The sequence below is a fragment of the Pagrus pagrus genome, assembly GCF_965226575.1.
Source record: "Pagrus pagrus genome assembly, chromosome: 3".
Classification (NCBI taxonomy): domain Eukaryota; kingdom Metazoa; phylum Chordata; class Actinopteri; order Spariformes; family Sparidae; genus Pagrus; species Pagrus pagrus.
In genome coordinates, this window is record NC_140187.1 from 23,002,099 (window position 1) to 23,008,872 (window position 6,774).

Below are 6,774 nucleotides of genomic sequence, written 5' to 3' on the forward strand. Positions count from 1 at the left end.
GATCAATCAGTACAGTCAGCTCGCTGATCTCCTGATGCCAAACACGTACAAACACCAACGATCCGAGTGAAAACAAGCATGCTTTGATACAACTGCTGCAATTAATTTGACATCAACGGATCAAGCCCACATACAACATATCAAATCATTATATTAATCTTTGATATTAATGGTTATTTCAGCGTTCACCTTCCACTGAAAAACGACCACATCAGGAGCAGTAACTTGCAGACTAAAAACAGCATTACTACAGACATTTCAGCTTGAGAAGGTCTTACATAATGAAAATATGACCTTCTAGCATCACACATGTCCTCACCTAAATGACAAGCACTGATACTGCATGTGTTGTTTTGCTATGGATTGCTCATATGGTAGGTCAAAGTAATTATTCATCACTCAATCACTTTCCAAGTTATGAGAGATCAAATGTTTTAGGATCAAATCAAAAATATCTTATATTTCAACATAAAATGTTTTGTTTGTGCTGATGTTGCCTCAGTCGGGTAAGATATGCAAATTAAAGAAGCAGATTTGGAATTTAGCAAACTTCATAACTCAGCCGCGCACAAGCGCTGTGATCAGAATCAGTTGATCCTAAGCTGCTAAAATGCAAACAAATACAAAAACACACATTCACACTGTTACACAACATAGATAATACACCCACACTCACTCTCATGCAACCCTGGATGACCCTGCCTGTCCATATTTGTATCACTTCACAACCATTACCCGAAAAAATAATGCTTGAAATGGATGCATGTTCTTATTTTCATGCTGTCAGTTATGGTGGCTAAAGACCATCGCTTCTGTTTTGTTCAAAAAGCTGCTTTCCTTCAAAAAAGTGCTGAGAAGTTAAATATTTTTAGGGGGATGTCACACTCATGAGCTGCAACAGGAGGGAGGAGGACCATTAAAACTGCACTGGCTGAGTAAATGACGGACAGGATGCTACTAAATGCATGTGAAATGTAGGACACAGTGAAGGTGTGTAATACATGAGCAACAGCAGCCTCTAGTGGATCAAAAGGTCTGGGTGAGTGGGTGGGTGGCCGCCTGGTGGAAACACTGTGATGGGGAGATTGAAGACTGTGAGTGAGAGAGGGAAACGAGTGAGAGAGCTCGGGGGTGTTCTGACATCAATTTTATTGTGAAGTCTGCAAACACTGTAAAAGTGTGGGTGTGTTCCTGCAGAGCGCAGAAAGTTGGTTAACACTGAATGTGACTGTGTGTGTGTGTGTGTGTGTGGGCTCGTGCTGGGGTTATTCATCCTGTTCCTGCTGTGTGTCTGAATAAAATTTGAATGTATTTGATTTCCATTTACACTCATCAAAAAGAGGATGTTGATGCATCATGGGCGCAAAGTGCGGCACTGTAGCTGCGTTTTGACGCAGCGCTGTCGACACTTAGCAAACACCAGAGCACAACTCAGTTTTATATGTGGGAACCAGGTTGTAACTTTGTATGATCTCTCTAACTGCTGTCAACTGCATTTAGACATTTTCACAAGACTACTTTCAATATGCTTATCTCCTCCAATGTGTAAATGTGTTAATGTACCGTATGTCCCACGTGTGTTGTATGATCACTATACCTCTGCAGCAGGGAGAGTGGTGTATTGAAGGATCTCATCTGCAGAGACTAGCAGCAGCGATGCTGTGTGGAGGGATGAATGATGCCCTGAGAGTTTACTTCTGTCAGACGTCTGCTCCCTTTTTCATCTTTTATTTAATCTTCCTCCAGACAGGTGGAGGGTAGAGGGAGACAAAAACAAAAGGGCAGGTGTGAGGCAAGGCAGGGCGAGGAAGTTTGACCTACTATACATCTCATTTAGCTCCATACCTTTCTGCAATTACCACAGATAAGTTAAAACCATTTCTTTATGTCGCTACTTTATGTTAAATGTTAACGTTTAGGCACAAAAACCACTTGGTTAGGGGTTTTTAAAAAAAAAAAAAAAAAACATGGCTTGGCTTGAAATACCTGTTGCCACGATCACCACAAAAACAGCTGGAAATATCTCCCCAGGTGTCCTTTAAAAAAATCCAGTGGTGTGACTTGGACAGCCGTTTGGCAGCCTTGTTGGCTTGCAGTAACACCCTCCACTTGCTGATGTGAGAAGTGGCTAATGAGTGTATAATGTGGTCGTGAAATGCCACGTTGGGTACAAATGCCAACTTTGGTTTGCAGAAACGTTAACTGGTCTACATTACGTCCTGATGGCTGAGCTGAGTAAAAATTCGAAAAACAACCATCCGAGACACTGAGGAACTCCACGTTTCAGACATGAACATGCACAAATACGCACAGACACACACACTAAGCCTGAGAAAATATAAACGTTTTCTGACTTTTTTCAAATTTCTGCTTTAAGACCTTTTCATGCCTGCAAAATCCCTTCAAATGAAGCAATGTGAGAATGAAAAAATCCCTCTCTGGTTGCTCACGACTCAAACTGTGATTGGGGTCACAGTAGCTTTGTTTCAAGGGGCTGCAAACCAAATGGGTTGTCACTTCTGCATCGAGGATATGCTGAGAAAGGCTCTGAGCTGGGGAGCAAACAAACATATCAAAAGAAAATGACAAAACTGAAGCTCTACAGAGAAACACTGACTTTCAGGTTTTTGAGCGCTTGCCTTCACAAATAAGAGTCGCGGCAGGGTCAAGTAGGTATTGCTGCGGTGGCAAAGTCATTCGTAACCTGAGCAGAGAAAAACATCTGAATGGTTTCCATATAGTCACGTGGTCAGATTCAAACAAGACAACAAATGATGTTACCACATACACTGCAAGATAACTGTCTCTCTGATCAAATCACAGGATGATACAGATTTATGATGGGGTGTGTAATTTCACTCTTATTCCATCCCCATATGTCATTTTAAAAGTGAGGATGACCCAATGCAGAGAAAAACAGATAGAATGACATGAATAATTGAATCCGTGCGAGGCAGGGGGCTAAAAACAGACACCAAGCCGTCATTATCTGGGACTCTTAATTAGACAGAGATGATCAAAAGCTAATTGTCGGAAATGATCCTCACAGGCAGTGACACCCTCCTACCTGCATCTGAAGGCACTGTGAAGAGGAGAGTTATTTTTCCTATTATGCAAATCGCTTTGTCGCATTACCTTTCATTATCTAAGCTTCCCCTCCTGCGGTACAGTACTTATTCAGAGTCACTGGCCACATGAACACGCATTTACAATTTATCAGACACAGAGTGTTTCAAGATATTCTGGGATGCTTGTGAATCTACTGTCCTCAGTCAATGCTAGGTGACAGGGTAAAACTCTCATTATGCACATCGTAGTGAGGGCCAGTCACGAGTAATCACTCTGTACTGAGCAGGCTGTCCATGAATGTCACTTGGGTTAATGACAGTGAAGGACACAGAGGAGACAGAGAGGGTTGTTGTTAATGTCTAGGGTGTGAGCTGTGTGTGTGTGTGTGCGTGTGGGGGGGGGGGAACGGAAAAATCATGAATAACTTAAAACAATATCTGAGTTTAGCTAAATATTGAGTCTCTTCTGAATTATGCAAACGAAAATTAAATAGTTAAAGTAAAAAAAGGAAATTATTCCTGCTGATGGACACAAATGTCTTAATGTTGGAAAACACAATGCAGGGCTCAGCGATAAGGATTGTCCAATAGCGAGGGGCAAGTAAAATGCTACATTGGGCTAGTAAATCTAGTGGTCATGAAAAGGAATGAAACACATTGTTTTTTTTATTCTAGAGCTGATGATGAAGGTAGCTAAGGAGTGAGTCATTTTGCTTTCTTCTCATCTCAGTTGAGAGGATGTAGGCAAAACTCCAACTATGTTTGGATTAAACATGGCAATTAACTCCAGTCTTTGTTGTTATCTGATCTATGTTTGTATATAGCCTGAATTATAACAATATATATCATTTTAGTGCTTACACTGTAATTAGCTAGCTAGCTACATACCCTTGCTGGCAGGTCAGCTGCTAACAGTAGTTAGCTGAGTGATCTTCTGACCAAAGAAAGCAAAAATACTGCTTGGCTAATTTGTGTTAATGTAAGTTAATGCAATATATGGTATTTCTTCTTTGTAGGTCCATGTGCCTGTTCCAGAAAGGGAAAACAATGGTTCAGTAACTTGTGGTTGAATGTAGGTTGAATGTATTTCCTCTACTGTTTGGGAAGTTGCAAGTTCTTTTCCCACATCTAAACAAAGATGGAAGCCAAAAATGACCTTGTTCAGTTTGCACAATGTGTTTAAACGTTACTTACCATCACACACAGTAATGTAATTTTCATTTTTCTTGTGTTGCACCAAATGACAGTTCATGAAATAGGAAATATAAAACAAGTGTGTGGAAAAAGAGACATGTTGGCATACAAGAGGAAATACAACAGACTGGGACATCCGATGGACTTGAGCCATTGTTAACAAAATTTGTTCCACCTGTGCTTCTCTTGCTGTTAGTCTAAATGCCTGCTAAGAAAAAGTTATCGTGTGTTTGGGAAGTGAACAAGATCATTGGAAATATCAATATGAAATACAAGATAATGGATATTAAACACACACTATTGAGTTTTAAGGTTGTAGCACAGCCCACGGACAACGCTCCTTCAAAGCAGACAACTCACAACATTGCAATGCAGATTTTAGTATTATGAAGGTTTAGGATTTTAAACCTAAGAGCTGTGAGAGCGTGAAGCAAAAGAAGTTAATGTGTCTTTAGAGTTTTTACTGTTAATGCTGTTATCTCACTTTAAATGGATTTAGTTCTTTTGCATTAGATGCACAGTTGGGAATCCCTTCAGGATACAACAGTTTTTAACATCCTGTAAAAACAGAGAGAAGGCTGCCTGAGGAGAGATGGGAAGATAAAGACGCATGGACGCACATAAACACATGCGCACACAGTTGACACAAACAAACACTTATCGCAGACTCTCAGATTCTCTTTACACTTACATTAAAGGACACAAATTTGGCAGGCACATGAAAAGCACGAATCTCTGAAGCAAATCCAACACAGACATGTTTTATAACAAGTATGTATAAACTCTAGTTGTATACTACTCAAAGAAACAGTCCAACCAAGCTTCAGATCACTGATCATTTCTTGGACTCTATTTATCTGCAATTACAGAACAACGGTCTGAAGACTATCAAGATTGGTACGAGTAGAAAGTGAACGTTGTTCGGTTTTATTTTTGTTTTCCTTTTCCAGGAACTCCTTATGCTAGCTCACAGTTCTTCCATATGTTACAGTTAAATTTGTGATTTTCCTCGAGAAAAACAACCTTACATAAAGTGCAAACTCCTAACTGCTCGCAGCCGGAGCCAAATGTTTTATGGCAAGCTTGAAAGTGCTATACAGTATGACTTACTGTTGAAGTAGGCACATAGCTCCATCACAATATGCTTCGATTAAAGGTTGGCAATGAATATAAGAACAACAATACCTTTGATTGGCTGAAGTACTTCTCCATCTTTTTCAGTGTCTTGCTCAAGGCTTTGTCAACGTGTGGACAGGGGGAGATGCGGATTGAGCCACCGACCCTACGATTAACAGTGATTACAGTCTGCGGAGACTGACTGTAAGTCAATACAATGCCCTCGGAAGTGCGGTGATGGTAGGAGTGAGGGGACCAACACGGCATATGTCCAGGCTAATTAACACATACAAGGTCATGCATAATATCAGTGACATGCAAACCAGCATGTCATGTCATACAGTAACACAGGTAAAGACGTAGCGTTGCTGTTGAGCATTCAGTAGACGCTCTCGTATTACATTCACCCTTAATCTGTTATTTATTAAGTTTAACTGTACTGTTAAGTGTTGACATGTTGAGGATGACTTAAATTAGAATTACTGTAATGGCCAGATAAAGTAAATATGTATAATCTGTGTGGGTGGCTCAGGCATAAATTGTAGATATTAAAGGCATACAAACAAGCTAACAGCACAAAGAGGAAGTGAAGACAAACAGAGACTCCGTGCCGTCCTTCACCTACATGTTCTGTAGCTTTCTTGTGCATTAAACACTCAACAGTGTGGCTGCTTCAGTAGTGTTTAATGTCGTCGTACCACAAAGGAATAGTATCACTTTGCATGAATGCACCAAGTGTTTCAAATGCCTTGTAGGCCTGAATAATATATTAATGCACTAGTGCAGAACAGATGCATACTAGCCTATGTATTTATAATATATGACAGACAGTCCACAGAATAAACTGGCAGCTGGTGCTGGTTTTCCCAGCAGAATAATGACTGGGATTCGCACATCCGTGTGGATTTTCTCCATGCTGACAGTAGAGTTCTGTATTATATTAATTGGTGTGAGGCTTTCTTAATTGCATAATTTTAGGGTGATGTGATAATTTTCTGCAAGTGTAATGCTTATCCAATGTTTTTATCAAGTCTTCAGGGTAGGTTCGGTCACTGTTAGATATCCCACTGTGATGCTGGATATTTAATCTCATCACAGATGATCTTCAGTTTGAGCTATGCCATTGCTTCACTTAGTTAATGGTTACCATGCGAGACAGCAGGGTCCTCCTCGTCTGGTCAACAGCCTTTTAGCACCACAACTCATCCTACAGTGTTGAAGAAGAGCAATATCTTGTCATTGTTCTTCATAGGGGTCAGAAAAGCATCATGGCGCTGTTAGCTTTGTTCTGTAGCCAGTCATGCTAATCCTTCAGTCTCCTCCTTTGTCGCAAAGCTGCTTCTGCTCCCATTTGGCTGATTTCATTCTTTTTCCCCCCATCTCTAAATGTCCATGC